This window comes from Myotis brandtii, unplaced genomic scaffold, assembly GCF_000412655.1.
Source record: "Myotis brandtii unplaced genomic scaffold, ASM41265v1 scaffold1424, whole genome shotgun sequence".
In the NCBI taxonomy this organism is placed as follows: Eukaryota; Metazoa; Chordata; class Mammalia; order Chiroptera; family Vespertilionidae; genus Myotis; species Myotis brandtii.
Window position 1 is genome coordinate 1,001,628 of NW_005355089.1, and position 18,496 is coordinate 1,020,123.

The following is an 18,496-nucleotide window of genomic DNA, read 5'->3' on the forward strand; positions in this document are numbered from 1 at the left end:
GATTAACTTAGTTTATCCTCATAAGGACCTTACAAGATAGGTATTATTATCCCCATGTTACAGATGAAGAAACAGGCTAAGAAAGATGAGGTAACTAACTGATAATTAGCCAGCTAGTAAGTACACAGCCCAACTATGAACCCAGGCAGTTTGCTTTCAGATCCACACTTTTTTTGTTTAATCCCTTCACCTTTTTTTCACCAGCTCCCCAACCCCTTTCCCCTCTGACAGCTGTCAGTCTGTTCCATGTATCCATGCCTCTGTTTCTATTTTGTTCTATCAGTTTCTTTTGTTCATTAGATTCCACATATAAGTGAGATCATATGACATTTATCTTTCTCTGTCTGGCTTATTTCACTTGGCAAAACAATCTCTGGGTCCATCCATGCTGTCACAAAAGGTAAGGGTTTTCTTCATTTTTACAGTGGAGATGTATTCCATTGTGTAAATGTACCACAGCTTTTTTTTTTTAAATCTACTCATCTACTGATGGATATTTGGATTGTTTCCAGATCTTGGCTATTGTAAATAATGCTACATTGAACATAGGGGTGCATATATTCTTTCAAATTAGTATTTTGAGTTTCTTCAGATATATTCCCAGAAGTGGAATATATCAAAAAGAAAGTTTGATTTTTAATTTTTTGAGGAAACTCCATACTGTTTTCCATAGTGGCTGCACCAATCTGTGTTCCCATCAACAGTGTACTAGGGTTGCCTTTTCTCCACATCCTCCCCAACACTTGTTGTTTGTTGATTTATTGATGAAAACCATTGTGACAGGCATGAGGTGATACAGCATTGTGCTTTTAATCTTCATCTCTGTGATGATTAGTGACATTGAAGATTTTTTCATATTGCTATTGGCCATCTGTATGTCCTTTTTGGAGAAGTATTTATACTGGTCCATTGCCCATTTTTAATTGGGTTGTTTGTCTTCTTGGTGTTGAGTAGTATAAATTCTTTATATATGTTGGAAATTAACTCCTTATCAGATATATCATTGGAAAATACGATCTGTTTCCACTATTTTGTTAATAGTTTCTTTTGCTGTGCAAAAGCTTTTTAGTTTGATGTAGTCCCATTTGTTTACTTTTTCTTTTGTTTCCCTTGCCTCAGGAGATATATCAGCAAAAATATTGCCAAGAGAAATGCCTGAAATTATACTGCCTATGTTTTATGCTAGGATTTTTATGGTTTGTGACTTATATTTAAGTATTAAATCAATTTTAAGTTTATTTTTGTGTGTGGTGTAAGTTGGTGGTCCAGTTTTATTTTTTTGCATGTGTCTGTCCAATTTTCCCAACACCATTTGTTAAAGAGACTGTCTTTACCCCATTGTATGTTCTGGCCTCCTTTGTCAAACATTAATTGCCCGTAAAAACATGGGTTTATTTCTGTGCTATCTATTCTGTTTCATTGATCTATATGCCTGTTCTTGTGTCAATAGCATGCTGATTTTATTACTATGGCCTTGCAGTATAGTTTGATATCAGGTAGTGTGATAACTCCAACTTTGTTCTTCTTTCTCAAGATTGCTGAGGCTATTTGGGGTCTTTTTTGGTTCCATATACATTTTTGGAATATTTATTCTAGATCTGTGAGATATGCCATAAGTATTTTTAATAGGAATTGCAATCAATCTGCAAATTGCTTTGAGTAGTGTGGACATTTCAATGATGCTAATTTTTCCTATCCATGCTTTATTTGTGTCTTTCTTAATTTCTTTCTTCAGTATCTCATAATTTCTCTAGGACAGGTCTTTTACCTCATTGGTTAAATTTATTCCTAGGTACTTTATTTTTTGTTGCGATAGTAAGTGAGATGGTTTTCTTAATTTCTATTTCTGATAGTTCATTATTGGTATATAAAAATGCCACCAATTTCTGAATATTTTTGTATCCAGCTACTTTGCTTAATTTATTTATTAGATCTAGAAGTTTTTCTGGTGGAGTATTTACAGTTTCCTATGCACAATATCATGCCATCTGTGAATAATGACAGTTTTACTCCCTCCTTTTCCATTTGGATGCCTTTTATTTGTTCGTCTTATCTGATTGCTGTGGCTAGTACTTCTCCCAATACTATGTTGTATAAGAGTGGTGAAGGTGGGCATCCTGTCTTGTTCATAAACTTAAGGGAAACACTTTTAGGTTTTGCCCATTGAATATGATATTGACTGTTGGTTTGTCATATATGGCCTTTATTATGTTGATATATGATCCTTCTGTTTCCACTTTACTGAGAGTTTTTATCATAAATGGGTTCTGGTCTTATCAAATGCTTTTTCTGCATTTGTTGATATGATTATGTGATTTTTATCCTTCATTTTGTTTATGTGATGTATCACATTTATTGATTTGCTAATATTGTACTAATCTTGCATCTCTGGAATAAATCCCACTTGATCATGGTGTATGATCTTTTTAATGTATTGCTGGATCCAGTTTACTAATATATTGTTGAGGATTTTAGCATCTGTTTATCAGGGATATTGCCCCAGTTTTCTCTCTTTTTGTTTTTTAATATATTTTATTGATTTTTTACAGAGAGGAAGGGAGAGGGATAGAGAGCTAGAAACATCGATGAGAGAGAAACATTGATCAGCTGCCTCTTGCACATCCCCCACTAGGGATGTGTCCGCAACCAAGGTACATGCCCTTGACCAGAATTGAACCTGAGACCCTTCAGTCCACAGGCCGACGCTCTATCCACTGAGCCAAACCAGTTAGGGTGAGTTTTCTTTCTTTGTATTGTTTCCATCTGGTTTTGGAATTAGGATAATGCTGACCTCATAAAAAGAGCTTGGAAGTTGTCCCTTCTCTTGAATTTTTTCAAATAGTTTGAGAAGGATAGGTGTTACTTTTCCCTTGAATGTTTGATGAAATTTACCTGTGAAGCCATCTGGTTCAAGACTTTTGTTTGCCTGGGAGTTTTATTATTGTTATTATTATTATTACTGCTTTGATTTAATTATTTGTAATTGGTCTATTCAGGTTTTTTTTATTTTTCCTGATTCATTTACAGAAGATTGTATGTTTCTAGAAATTTATCCATTTTGCCGAGTTTGTCCAATTTTTTGACATATAGTTGTTCATAGTATTTTCTTACAATGCTTTGTATTTCTTTTATTTTTATTGATTTCAGAGAAGAAGGGAGAGGGTGGGAGAGATAGAAACATCAATGATGAGAGAGAATCTTTGATTGGCTGCCTTCTGCACAACCCACACAGTGGATCTAGCCTGCAACCCGGGCATGTGCCCTGACCGGGAATCGAACCATGACCTCCTGGTTCATAGGTCGATGCTCAACCACTGAGCCAGGACAGCTGGGCTATCCTTTGTATTTCTGAGGTGTCAGTTCTCTTTCATTTCTGATTTTATTTATTTGAGTCCACTCTGTTTTTGTGGTTTTTCACATAATTATCAGATAACATTTTAACAATTTTTTTTATTTACTATGCCAAAGATTGCTGCTATTTTCTCTACTGTTTATTTTGCTTTCCTCAGGCTTGCTTGTTGAACAATTTTGATAATTTAGTATTGTTGTGGTGTTTTTTTTAAGTTTCTCTTATTTAAAAGAAAAAACAGTTCAAGATGAAAATTAGCCTGAGGATAGACTTGAATGGTTCCTTCAACTCTGAATTTATAATGTTTTCACTGATTCTAGTTCAAATTATCATGTAATTGCATTTTAAAAATTTCATCTTCACCCCAAGATAACTTAGAAGTTTTTTGTTGTTTTAAACCAATGAATATGGGTGAAGGTAGCTGTTGTGGAGTGGAGTATAGGGTCTCAGCTCCAGCCTACAACTGGACCTCTGAGAGGGAGACTAGGACTGGGACTTACATCAGTAGGGATACCCGAATCATTTGGAATAGAGATAAAGTTATAAACATATCTTCAGCTCATCAAGCTCTTTCCTCACAATTTAAACTTTGGTTGCTTCCTTCAAATTGCTGTTTTCTTTTTCTTTTTAAATTTTATTTTATTAGTCCTCACCTGAGGATTTTTTCCATTGATTTTTAGAGTAGAAAGAAGAGGAAGAGACAGAAAGAGAGAAACATCAATGTGAGAGAGACACATCAATTGGTTGTCTCTCGCACAGGGATCAAGCCTGCAACTGCAGTACGTGCCCTTGACTAGAATCGAACCCGGACCCTTCAGTCTGCAGGCCGATGCTCTATCCACTGAGCCAAACTGGTTAGGGCAAATTGATCTATTTTTTACAGTGAAAATATTGACAATGATATCCTTATCCTGCATCTCCTGCTCCCTGACGCCCTGGGGGGGGGCGGGGAATGGGAAAACTGGGGGTAAGAAAGGATGGGGGGCATGGGAGAGAATTTGGAGGCTCTGATGTCCAGACCCCTATAAGGGGTAGGAGTATTTTAGGCCAAGAAAGAGAGGACTTGAATGTATCCTTGCACTCTGTTGCAACTAAAAATTAGAATCCAGAAATGGAGAATCCTGAGGCCAGGATGATAGAGCCAATCTAAGGGCATATATCTGAGGTTTGCTAACATTGAAGTTTATCCCAGATAGTTGGATTTCTAGGAAACCCCTTCGAAGTGTGATAAGGGTCACAAAATGGTTTACTATGGGAGGATTCATAGTAGAGGTTGAGATTTAGAATGGTGGCATGGATGCCAATGAGGATGATTTAGAGCAGGGGTCCTCAAACTTTTTAAACAGGGGGCCAGTTCACTTCCCTCAGACCGTTGGAGGGCTGGACCATTAAAAACAAACTATGAACAAATTACTATGCACACTGCACATATCTTATTTTGAAGTAAAAAAACAAAACGGGAACAAATACAATATTTGTATTTGCATGTGGCCCGCGGGCCGTAGTTTGAGGACCCCTGATTTAGAGTGAGCACACAATGCTAGATTGGAGAAGATGAAGGCAGATCTCAAACAAAAAGCCTTCCTTTATAATGCAATGTGGAGGCATTGATAGGAGTGACTAAGAACCTCTGCTCTGGAATAGCTTACCATGTAGGGATTCCAGGAGTAGTGCTGGCCCCTGTCTCTTCCGTGGGTCAAATTTCTTCTCTGCCCTCACTCATTTCAGTAGATATAAGGGGATGGAATAGGAGAACAAAAAAGTATGGAGCTGTTTTCTATGATTAGTGATAAAAATCCTATTCTATAATTCAGAAAGAAAGAGAGGCAGGAAAGAGTAGAAATAAAGATGTCTATTCTGCCAAGGGTTCTTAGTCTAGGGTCTCTTGTCAAGAAAACCTCAGAGCCCAGCTGGTGTGGCTCAGTGGTTGAGCATCAACCTATGAACCAGGAGGTTAGGATTCAATTCCTGGTCAGGGCACATGCCTGGATTGTGGGCTTGATCCCCAATGCGGTGTATACAGAAGGCAGCCAGTCAATGATTCTCTCTCATCATTGATGTTTCTCTCTCTCTCTCTCTCTCTCTCTCTCTCTCTCTCTGAAATCAATAAAAATATATTTTTTTAAAAAGAAAGAAAACCTTAGATTTTACCCCAGATGCATTGATGGGAGCAAGGGAATTTGGACTTTACATGTGGGATTAATCTCACTCAACATCATCCACAGATTTAATTTATTTTTGGTGGATAATAGCTAGAGTGGTAGAGAATTATTAGACTGTGGTAGGGAAAGGCAAGGGAGATAAGGTGTAACATTTTTAGCTTCCCTCCCCCATTCTTTGTTTTTCCTTTTCTCTCTTCTCATGACCAGAAGTCTAGACAGGAAGCAGTTTGGTTGCCAAGGAAACTGAAGCTGAATATGCTTGATTCCTCAGCTTGTGAGATAAAAACAAAATTGGTATTCAAAATGCACAACCTTATGGAGGATGGGTGTTTTTAATTTTCTATTAAATTTATCGGGGTGACATTGGTTAATAAAATTATATATGTTTCAGTTGTACAATTCTATAAAACATCATCTGTATATTGTATTATATGTTCACCATCTTGTCAAGTCTCCTTCCATCACCATTTATCCCTCCTTTACTCACTTCTACCTCCCCCAACTCACTTTCCTGCTGGTAATCACCATACTATTGTCTGTGTCTATGAGGGTTTTTTTGTTTAATCTCTTCACAGTTTTCACCCAGCTCCCCATCCCCCTCCCCTCTGACAGCTGTCAGTCTGTTCTCTGTATCTATGAGTGTCTGTTTCTATTTTGTTTATTGGTTTATTTTGTTCATTAGATTCCACATATAAGTGAAATCATATGGTACTTGTCTTTCTCTGACTCACTTATTTCACTTAGTATAATACTCTCCAGGTCCATCAACAAAATGAAAAGACAACCCACTAAATGGGAGAACATATTTGCCAATGATACATCTAATAAGGGGTTAATATCCAAAATTTCTAAAGGACTTATAAAACTCAACACCAAAAAACCACCAAACAATCCAATTTTAAAAAATGGGCAAAGGACCTGAATAGACACTTCTCCCAAAAGGACATACAGATGGCCAATAGACATGAAAAAATCCTCCATGTCACTCATCATCAGAGAAATGCAAATTAAAACCACAAGGAGATATCACCTCACACCTGTCAGAATGGCTACCATCAATAAATCAACAAACAACAAGTGTTGGCGAGGATGTGGAGAAAAGGGAATTCTTGTGCACTGTTAGTAGGAATGCAGACTGGTGCAGCCACTGTGGAAAGCAATATGGAGTTACCTGGAAGATAGGTTTAACCAAACAAGCAGACTCATTCATCCTTATAATTCTTTTACATACACTATATAAATACACAAAGATAAACAGAGAGATTTTTCTAGAAGTTTAGTTGAAAATCACTCTGTGGAATGACTTTGAATCCAGACCCTGCTGCATGCTATTCTCCCATTTGGCCCTTTGCTGCGTCTCACACTGAGAGACAAAGGCATCATTTCATCTAGCTTTAAAAGCAACAAAAGTATATACCACACCAATCAACATCTTCCGCTAGAGGTCCTCCTCAAATTCCAGAAAATTGGTCCCAAAGTATCAGTCTTTCAGTTTCTAATTAATATGTATTTGTTTTTGGTCAAATATTACAGTCCGTTAAAAATGTCATGGGAATAAAGAGCCATTTCTTATATGTTGCTGCCCCTAGTGTAAAAAATGTAGACTGCACTCTCTTGACAGCCGCAGGCAGCTCAGAGCAGTTTTTCTATTTGAATGTTATATAAACACTTTCAGCCTCTTATCTGTACATTTCCACATATACAATTGAATAAATCTGTTCATGTTTTTGATTATAGAGTATTAAAACAGGTAGTCTACCACTGGCCATAATATTCTTCTGATGATAAAATAGATTCTGCTCTGTGGCAACTGCTATTTGATACAGTCTCTGTTGTTTTAATCTTGTGATCACCACAGAGACCTCATAAGTTAAAGTGAACTGCCTTTAAAGTTTAAGAAGGGAGTAAAAGGGGGTGTGATTTATATCTGTCTGTAATCTCTTCTAAGATTGGAGGATTTTCATAGAAATAAAAAAACAGATTTGAGTAGAATTTGTGGTGTGTGTGTGTGTGTGTGTGTGTGTGTGTGTGTGTGTGTGTATAGAGTAGATAAGAGCAAGGTGAGGACTTGAATGCATCAATATTTATTGAGCACTACTGTGATAGGCAGTTAGACAGACATGAGCAGAGCAAGGACATTGGGCCAGGTACAGAAGGATACTAGAATGGAAAGCTCTGAGTGCCTAGCAACAGACAATTGTAGTGTGGGACCTCATTCCCAGGGTGACCTTTCCTCACTTAGCATATCACTGGTCATACTATTTGGACCCCCTGACCTTTCAAATCACTGGTCATTCGGTTTACACCTCCTGACTTTTCCTTCCTAGAGATAACAACTGGGCCTCAGTTGTATTTCAGCTCCAGATCTGGAAAAGCAGCAAAACTAGACAAGGGATATCACGGCTGACTCAGGACAAGTTGCATTGAACAATGACCCCAGCCCTGGCACTGAATCAATCAGCACACACTTGAAAAGCTGCTGAATATTCTATTGAGATCTTCCCCTGGGACCTCCCCTAAAATCTCCACCTTAAAAACCCTTAGAATAGAGGGGAGCACTCCCTTTCTCCTGAGAGTACAGCCTGGTGTTCCCCTCACTCTCTCCATAAGCTCCAGGGGCCCTTCCGTTGCCTCTATAACTTATTTCCTAAGCCCATTTCTTCTACGAATTACTTCTTCTACCTCTGTGATTTTCTAAATAAATGTTCTCTTATAGTTTGAGTCTTGGCTCTGAATTCTTTCCTAACCAGAATTCAAGTAGTGCGGTTGCTGAACCCAGGTCCAGCCTGACCCCACCAGTCTAACACCTGGTGCTGTTTTCCCTGCTGCCAGCACTACTAGGTGTGAGATACTTTGCATTGTTTATTTCATCTGACCATTACTAACATGCAAGTGGTTGGGTATATGGTGTCCTTACACAGACCAACATGGGAGGCCCCATCAATATACTTTCCTATATAGGAACAAAGAAAGACTTGTTGATTAAACAATGAATGGGTTATCAATGAGGTCCAAGGAATAAACAAAAAAACTCCCTGGAAACAAATGAAAAGGAACTCATAACAAAATCCAAATCTATGGGACACAGTGAAAGTAGGCCTGACAGGGAAGGTCACAACACTACAGGCTACCTCAAGAAATAAGAAAATTTTCTAATAAATGATCTAACCCTAAAACTTAAAGAATTAGAAAGAGAGAAACAAGAAAAGCCCTGGGGAAGAAGAAGGAAAGAAATAATAAAGATTAGAGCAGAAATAAATGACATAGAGACAAACAAACACACACACAAACAAACCAATCACCACGATACAAAAGATCAATGAAACCAAGAGCTGGTTCTTTAAAAAAATAACAAGATTGATGAACCTTTAGCCAGACTCATCAAGAAACAAAGAGAGAACCCAGATAAATAGAATCAGAAACAAATGAGGTGAAGTAACAACTGACACCACAGAAATACAACGGATTGTAAGAAAATACTGTCCAACTATATGCCAACAAGCTGGACAACCTGGACGAAATGGACAAATTTCCTAGAAAATTACAATCTTCCAAAACGGAATCAGGAAGGATTAAAAAAAACTGAATAGGCTGATAACAATTGATGAAAGTGAAGCAGTAAACAAAAAACTCCCAGCAAACAAAAGCTCTGGTCCAGATGGCTTCACAGAGGAGTTTTACCAAATATTCATAGAAGAATTAACACCTATACACCTCAAACTATTCCAAAAAATGCAAGAGGAAGGAACACTTCCAATCTCTTTTTATGAGGTCAGCATTATCCTAATTCCAAAACCAGATAAAGGCACTACAAGAAAGAGAATTACAGGCCAATATCCCTGATGAACATAGATGCTAAAATCCTCAACAAAATATTAGCAAATCAGATCCAGCAATATATTAAAAAGATTACACACCATGATCAAGTGGGATTTATTCCAGGGATGCAAGGCTGGTACATTACTTGAAAATCAATAAATGTGATACATCACATAAACAAATTGAAAGACAAAAATCACATGATCATATCAATAGATTTTTAAAAAGCATTTGACAAAATCCAACACCTAGTTTTGATAAAGTCTCAGCAAAGTGGGAATAGAGGGATCATACCTTAATATAATAAAAGCCTTATATGATAAACCTACAGCCAACATCATACCCAATGGGCAAAAACTAAAAGCATTTCCCTTAAGAACAGGAACAAGACAGGGATGTCTGCTTTCACCACTCTTATTCAACATAGTACTGGAAGTCCTAGCCACAGCAATTAGACAAGAAGAAATAAAAGGCATTCAAATTGGAAAGGAGAGCATAAAACTGTCATTATTCACAGATGACATGATATTGTACTTAGAAAACCCTAAAGAGTCCACCAAAAAACTACTAGATTTAATAAATGGAATTTGGCATGTAGCAGGATACAAAATTAACACCCAGAAATCTATGGCATTTTTATACACCAATAATGAACTCTCAGAAAGAGAAACTAAAAAAACAATCCTTAGATAAATTGTATCCTTTGGGGAGTCTAATAATGCCCTGTAGCATAAAAGTAAATCCTCCACATATTAGATCAGAGTAGAATATCTGTGAATTTCAACATCATTTAAATCAGCCTTTAGTATTTGAGAGGAATATGTGGGACTCTATATAACACTGGGGAATTGTGGTCAAGGTGAATTGGTGACCTTCCCAGGTAAAGGCAAAAAGATAATGACTGCCTTTTCCTACAGGAATGCTGAAAAAAATACTACATAAATCTATTACTAGAAACTATTGGTAGTACATAGAAATGGTAGGTAACAGAGTATGTGGATTTGGAACCACAGGATGTCTAGGAATAACTATTTTGTTTATAGCTCTGAGATATTGTACAAATGTCCATTCTTTCCCATTGGGTTTCTTTACTAGAAGGATAGGAGTATTACAGGGGCTCGTGCATGGGATGATAAGCCCTCTCTTTAAGTAATTTTGTATAATGAGTTTGATTCTGGCCAGTGCATCAAGTCTTAAAGGATATTGACAAAAATTAAGTAAAGGTAAAGTATTGTCAATAGTTATTTTAACTGGAATAGCTAACTTAATTTTGCCAATATCCATACTGGAAAGAGCCCAGAATTTCATAGGAACATTTTGTAGCAAACATTCAGTCTCAAGAGTAGTTTCCTGTTGTTGAGGCTCCTTTAAAATCATTATTTTCTCAATTGTTTCAGTGCCTGATTTATTTAGTTTTAAATACATTTCAAGAAAATCTCGCCCAATCAGGTGAATTGGGGCAGATTTGACTATAAGAATATGTATTGCTCCATAACATGTTCCCTAGCTGGAAGGGAATAATAGGTTCTGACTTAAAAACAGACCTTGATTGGTTAGATACCCCTACAGTTTGTACAGAAGCTTTATTCTGAGGGAGAGAGTGACTTAATTGGGTAGGGTTAAGAATAGATAAAGTAACCCTAGTATCCATATGGTCCTTGGTAGTTTCCCCTTTTATGGTAATTCCAATTTCTCCTAAAATATTGGTAAGGAGAAATGCTCTCTTATAATGCTCAGAGCAGCCCTATACTTGCTTCTGTTATTTTTCCCCTAAATCCCATTTCTGTTTTATGTAATCTGTCTTAAAATGACCTGGCTTTTCACATTAACAGCTATTTTAATTTCTCCTCATTTGCCTGGGACATATCATCAGTTGTAGATCCATATCACCCTCCTCCACTCCTCCTTGACCAGAGAAAATATAGTTATTTTCTAACGGATTAACTGTGGGAAATGAGCCCTGATTATAGCCCAGAACTGTTGTAGGTGGTGACCCACCAGCTGGGTATCATAGCTGGGTGAGTCCTAAGATACTAATTCTAGTCCTCCTGTTTTCCCTTGGGTGAAAGACACACACAGCCTAACATTGTCCTATAAGGAGGCATTCACACTGTGCCTGGGTAAGCTACAATCACTGTGGAGGGAAGGGATGCCAGATCATTGGGGTTCTAGTCTGTCTTTGGCTTGTCATGATGGCATTGGGTGAAGGGGCAGCGTTGGTGCTATTTCTAGAATTTTCTTTCTTTTTTTAAATTTACATACCCTATTATTCATAGGTGTGCTGTGCTCACAGGAATGAAAATGATAGACTCTCAATGAATAAAGGCCACCCTCACAGGTTTGTCTTCAATCACTGGTGCTACAATGGCATGCCTGTTTGCTTGCTATTGAAGGAACTGGCACTATTGCCTCCATGGGTTTGTGAACCTTCTGAGGGTGCCAATGGGATGTGTGAGGCCTCTTTATTGTCCCCAGAAGGACCCCATAAGCCAGTAGGTAGCTGCTTCTTGCCTTCTTGGTAACTCAGAATGAACATAAAACAAACCCCTGGCACAGGGAGAATTCTCAGATAAGCCACTTTTCTTTACCAAAACAGAAGATCTTGACTAAACTGGTTTAACACATGATGACAAATTCTCGTATAACAAAAAGTCATGAGTAGAGTGTTGCTGTTTAACTCACAGCAAAGGAAACCATCAACAAAATGAAAAGGCAACCTCTGAAATAGGGCAAATATTTGCCAATCATATATCTGATCCAGGGTTAATATCTAATATTTATAAAGAACTCATAGGCCTTGGTAGAACCAAAATGGCAGCATAAGCAAATGCCTGTACTCGCTACCTCCCACAACCACATCAAAATTACAACTAAAATACAGAACAACCATCATCCAGCACCACCAGAAAGCTGGCTGAATGGAAGCCCTACAACTAGAGAAGTAAGGAAGAAAGCACACTGAGACTGGTAGGAGGTGTGGAGGCGCAGAACGGGCTGGTCCGGCACAGGAGGGAGATTCCTTCTGTGGAGGCCACCCGGAGGAGCAAGGGGTCCCAGCCCCACACCAGACCCCCAGCCCAGGGTCCCAGAGCTGGGAAAAGAAGTCCCTACAGGCAGTAAGAACTCTGGGCTATAAAAACCAGTGTGGATAGGGGCTCAGTAACACAGAGGCTGCTGGAGACCCAGCTGCTCCTCTTAAAAGGCCAGCACTACGAACTTACAAGCTCCCGCTTCCTCTGAGCTCCCTTGCTGAGCGAGGCTCTGGGGGCACCCAGAAACATTTGAGGGGAAACTGGACTGTCTGGCATCAGGGCAGGAACTCGGGGGCGGCTTTCTCCCAGACAGAGGTGGTTGCAGTTTTCATTGTTCCCGTGTTGGGCCCTCCTTGGTTGCAGGGCCGAGTGGCAGCCATTTCTGTTTGCTCAGCCCTGGTGATTCCCTGAGACCCCGCCCCACCCAATTTGCAACCCCACCCAAGCTGTGCACAGCAGCTTTTGCATATGATGGGCCTGTCCTTCCTCAGGATAAAACCTGTCAAATGAGCTGCAGGTGGACTAGGGATCCCCAAACCTATCAATAAAAGGCCCAAGACCCAGCACCAGCACCAGCCTGCCTCGCTTCACAGCTGGGCCTCATCTGGGCACTTCCAAACTCAATACAAAGAAGAGGAATCTGCAGATCTCTCTGTAGCTCCTGCTGGGTGTCCCCAGGCAGTGGCTAACTTTGCACCTCCCAGGAGACCCAAGAGCCAGTATACCCAGTGGTCAGTGTGAGATCATACCAGATTACAACTCTTCACATCCATAAGTGACACACTCAAGGGGCAGACTCAGTGAGCACCAAAGCCCCACTGAAGCAAGTCCTGCACAGCAGTTCTCCCATTGTAGACAAAGCCTGTCCCCATAGCCAATTGGCCTGGAGGTCAATTCCTCCCAGTGACACCAACAGCAATCAAGGCTCAACTACAACAAGACTATGCTTAAAGCCCATAAAGGAGTGCATCAAGAGTGTCCACCTCAGGTGATTGGGGAGGCTGAGCCACTGGGCCCTATAGGACACCTACTACACAAGGCCACTCTATCAACTCAAGGAGACTTAGCCCCAGTGTGGCACATACAGGAGAAAGCCGATCAATGATTCTCTCTCATCATTGATGTTTCTATCCCTCTCTCCCTCTCCCTTCCTCTCTGAAATCAATAAAAAATACATTTAAAAAAATAAGTCCTGGATGGAATAAAAAATAAAAATGATTTAGGTCACTGTTCTGATGACATTACAAGGGGACTATGCTACTTCCATATTGTTGTTCTTTCTCCTTTATTGCACATTTCCAGGATACATTCTCAACAGCAGTAATGTGCAGTGGAAAAATGTGGAGCTGATTCTTCCCATGTGTTTCCTATTAAGACCAAGGAACTGTATTAGAAACTACATGTTCTTTCAGACTCTGTTTCTCCTGGGTGTATTCTGAATACTATATTAGTCCAGTGGAGAGAGATATAAAGGGTTCCCATCACATTCCATTCAGTAAAAGTTTCACATCCTTTCCTTTTGCCTTTTCATCCAGATAGAACCTTCATTGGAAGATTAAGAAATTAATCTATCCTCATCCTAACATCTGGTCTTCAACTCTGATACAATTTATTCAAAATGGTGTACCAGGTAATATGCAAGTCTCTCGGAATTCAGGGCTCTTGTTTTTATGGAGGTCAGTATATCAGAGACCATATTAATAACTTAAGCAGTGCTACAATCTGAGAAGTTGTTTCTCTATCACAGGGCCATTCTGTGAGCCCTAAGAGAGAGCTTAGCCAGGAAAACTCATCTAAGGTGAGTAGAAGTTAGGCAGGTGTAGGGAGAGGGTAGAGAGGGGTAAAGTTTTATTTTAAAGACCTGATTATTGATTGGATGAATGTGTTAGAGGTGGTGAGAGTAGTGGAAGAGTCTGAGGTGGCTGGAACAGCTGGATAGATGAAGGTATCTTTCACAGAGTTACTGACATCAGAGAAGGCACACATTTGCCAAGGCTAAATTTAAGTGTGTACATGTTGAGTGTCAGGTGTCTATGGGACCATAAGATAAAGATGTGTAGAGGGTCGCTGGATACTCAAGATTGTCATCAAGGAGAGAGACTGAGCTGAAGATGTGGATCTGGGAGTCATCAGTGGATGGCAGCCCAGCATAGTGGTCCAAGATGATCTTGAATCTAGGCTCCAACACGTACTGCATCTGTTACTTAGTGTAGCATACTTAAGCTCTCTTAAGAACCTAAAGTGCCTCAGTTTTACTTTTTGTTCTTTTTCTTTCAAAGTGCCTCAGTTTTATAATCTCTATATATAAAAGCCTAAGCGCCCAGATGACCGGTGGACCAGTCGCTATGATGCGCACTGACCACCAGGGGACAGACACTCAATGCAAGAGCTGCCTGCCCCCTGGTGGTCAGTGCTCTCCCACAGCCAACCTCCTGTGGCCCCACTTGGCCAGGCCAAGGGACTCCCCACCTGTGCATGAATTCATGCACCAGGCCTCTAGTCTAAAACATAAGGATAATGACAATCATTTGCAATAATCACATCAGCAGTGAACATTTAGTATAAAATAATGCTCCATTTTTTAAACTTTATTTTTGAAGTTCTAACCACTGAGCAACACTGACCAGGGCCATTTTTTAGCCTTTAAATGATTGTTCAAGTGTTAGTTATCCCCTAGGCCCATGGTCGGCAAACTGTGGCTTGTGAGCCACATGCGGCTCTTTGTCCCCTTGAGTGTGGCTCTTCCTAAGCCTTAGGAGTACCCTAATTCAGTTAATAACAATGTACCTACCTATATAGTTTAAGTTTAAAAAATTTGGCTCTCAAAAGAAATTTCAATCGTTGTACTGTTGATATTTGGCTCTGTTGACTAATGAGTTTGCCGACCACGGCCCTAGGCAAAAGGGGAACGAATCCCTCTGTATGTGCTTGCATATGCATACAAGATACATTGAGTTTTTCAATGTGTGTATGTATTCTCATTAGAAACAGGTGTAAATAAATGAATACAAATTGTATTCTTTGATGTGTATGCTAAAAGAAAGAACACCAGTCACAGAGATTTCTGCCTCCTTTAAATCCTTCTACCCATCACCTCCTCCTGCCTGGACACACCCTCCTCTCCCCCACAGCCCCACCCCCATCACCATATGGATGGGGTTTATGACCCATTTCTCAATCACTCTACTGTTACATCATCTCTAGTGCCTTGGAAACTCTTATTTTGTCATCAAGTGTCCCAGTAAGCAGCTAAGTCTGGGGGAGGGCCCCTCAGTGGCGCCATTATCCAGCTAGAGGGAGGGGATGGGGTGTTAGTTTCAGGGGTCTCAACCAGGGTTAGTGATTTATTCCACATGAAAAGAAAAAAACTCTAACCCGCTTGTAACACCAAGAAGCTGATCACCATTAAGCCCCTGAACAGTTGTTCTCTAGTCACCCCAGGCCAAAGGGAGGAGATTTGGGGCCCTGTTTATCTCATTTGTACTATCCCTGTACCGAAACCTCTAGTCATTCGGAGAGTCCTGCTTTTTCTCAAGAATCACTTGCCACATCCAGTCACTACTCCCTACAGGTTGGCTGCTGGAAGACTTGGCTTCTCTAAAATCTCAGGAGGACTTCTGCTCTGAGCGGTCTAACTTGTCTTCTCCACGGGCCAACACTTCGAGACAGTGACCCAGAGAGCGAGAGAAAGAGGATCTCCTAAAAACACCAGGTGAGAGTTAGTATCTCTATGCCTTACGGGAATGTACTCTTCATTGCTAGCCATAAGTGCGGCTTTCTAAGTGAACAATTGTATTCCTCAGATGCCCTGCCTCCAATCTCAGATTTCTCATTTAAAACTCTGTGTGGATTTTTTTTTTATTTTTCTGGTTGTAGAAATGGAATCTTTAGACTTTCTATGGTGCTCAGGAACTGAGTTTGTTAATCCTCACCTGAGGATATTTTCCATTGACTTTTAGAGAGTGGAAGGGAGAGGGGAAGACACAGAGAGAGAAACATCGATGTGAGAGAGACACATCGATTGGTTGCCTCCCACGCGCACCCCAACCGGGATCGGGGATCAAGCCTGCAATCGAGGTACGTGCCCTTGACCAGAATCGAACCCACAACCCTTCAGTCCATCGGCCGACCCTCTATCCACTGAGCCAAACCAGTTAGGGCAGGAACTAAATGAGTTTGAATCAGTGTCAGAGATCATTCCTTGGCACAGTGCCACAAAATTCACCAACATCCCTAAAAATAGATTAATAATAATAATTTCAGTAAATAAATGTGTGGTAGGCAAAATTCTAAAGATATTCTTGCAAATTCCCTTCCCCTGGCTATTCAACCAAATGCATATCTAGGTACTACTGTTGAAAGTACTTTGCAGCTGTAATTCAGTTGGCCTTAAAATAGATTATCTTGGATTATCTGAGTGGGCCCAATGTAATAACATGAGCCCTTAAAAGCAGAAGAGGGAGGCCAGAAAAGTCAGTCAAAGAGATGCAGCAGAAGGGGAAGGCAGAAAGATTCAGAGTGTCACAGAGGGACTTGACCCACTGTTGCTGGAGAAAGCCACATGGAAAGCATGAGAAGGAATGCAGGCAGCCCCTCAGATAAAAAACTGGCCCTCAGCTGACATTCGGCAAGGAACCGTATCTGCTAACAACCTGAATGAGCCTGGAAGCAGGTTCTTTCTCAGAGCCTCCAGGAAGGCTTGATTTTGGCCTTGTAAGACTCTAAGCAGAGGACCCAGCCAACCCCCTTGGACTTCTGACACACAAAAACTGTGAGATGGGAACTTAATGTTGTTTGAAGCCATGAAGTATGTGGTAAATTGGTCAGGCAGTGATGTAAAATGAGTTCAATATGGAAACCTACATTTTCCATATTGAGGTCATTGAAAAACCTCACTGAAATATTGTGTGTTCACCATCCAAAGTCAAGTCTCCTTCCATTACCATATATTTGACACTCTTTACTACCCACCACCCGTATTTCCCTCCGGTAACCACCACACTATTGTCTGTGTCAATGAGTTTTTGTTTGTTTGTTGCTTTCAGTTTTATATCCCACATATGAGTGAAATTATATGGTTCTTGACTTTTTCCATCTGACTTAGTTCGCTTAACATGATATTTTCAAGATCCGTTCTTCTTGTCGCGAATGGCAATGTTTCATCTTTTCTTAGGGTTGAATAGTATTCCACTGTCTACTGGCATATGTACCACATCTTCTTTATCCTATCATCTATGGAAGGATACTTCGGTTGTTTCCATCTCTTGGCCACTGTGAATAGTGCTGCAATGAACATAGGGATACATATATCTTTGCAAATATCTTCAAATTTTTCAAATAGATGCCCAGAAGATGGATTGCTGGGTCATAAGTAACTCTAGTCTTAATTTTTTGACAACCCTCCATACTGTTTTCCATAGTAGCTGTACCAGTTTACATTCCCACCAGCAGTGAATGAGGGTTCCTTTTTCTTCACAACCTCTCCAACACTTGTTACTTGTCTTGTTGATAATAGCCACTCTAACAGGTATGAGGTAGCATGTTATTGTGGTTTTGATTTGCATTTCCCTAAGCGCTAGTGAAGTTGAGCATCTTTTTATGTCTATAGGAGAAGTGTTTGTTCAGGCTCTCTGCCCATTTTTTAAAAATTGGATTGGTTTTTTTTTTTTTTGCCTTTTTGTTTTGTTGATAGTTTGTTTTGCTCTGCAGAAGTTTTTTAGTTTGATATAGTCCCATTCATTTATATTTGCTTTTATTTCCCTTGCCTTTGAAATTAATAAAATCCTCTCTAAGACCAAGGTCCATAATTTTGGTACCTACATTTTCTTCTATTTTTTTTTGTTCCAGGTCTTTTATTTAGGTTTTTGATTATGATATCTTTTTCCTCACCCACAGCCAACTTGTTCATCATCCTCTAACCAGACTCAAATTCTCTCCATTAGAATCTAATAGAGTGCTCAAAATAATTTTATCATTTTCATTTTCTAAGTTTTTCAGATTTTCCATTAAGGTTTCTCAATATGTTATTTGAAGAGATTTTCCAACGTATTCTCTTGCCTCTCTCAGAGAAACATTCATATCAATTAAAATTAATGATGGTATATGTCAGCCAGTAACACAGTGTTTATTTCTAG

At 39.7% G+C, this 18,496-nt stretch overlaps 1 long non-coding RNA gene across 1 annotated transcript in view; it reads left to right on the top strand.

Annotated features, from left to right (window-relative positions):
- The first annotated feature begins 360 nt into the window (after positions 1-360).
- Positions 361-18,496, top strand: part of LOC102247610 — a 32,183-nt gene continuing 14,047 nt past the window's right edge. Inside the window, exons 1-4 of the long non-coding RNA XR_001361057.1 lie at positions 361-400; positions 11,607-11,668; positions 13,898-13,992; positions 15,934-16,074. This is a non-coding gene — a long non-coding RNA (uncharacterized LOC102247610). The remainder of the gene's footprint in view (positions 401-11,606; positions 11,669-13,897; positions 13,993-15,933; positions 16,075-18,496) is intronic.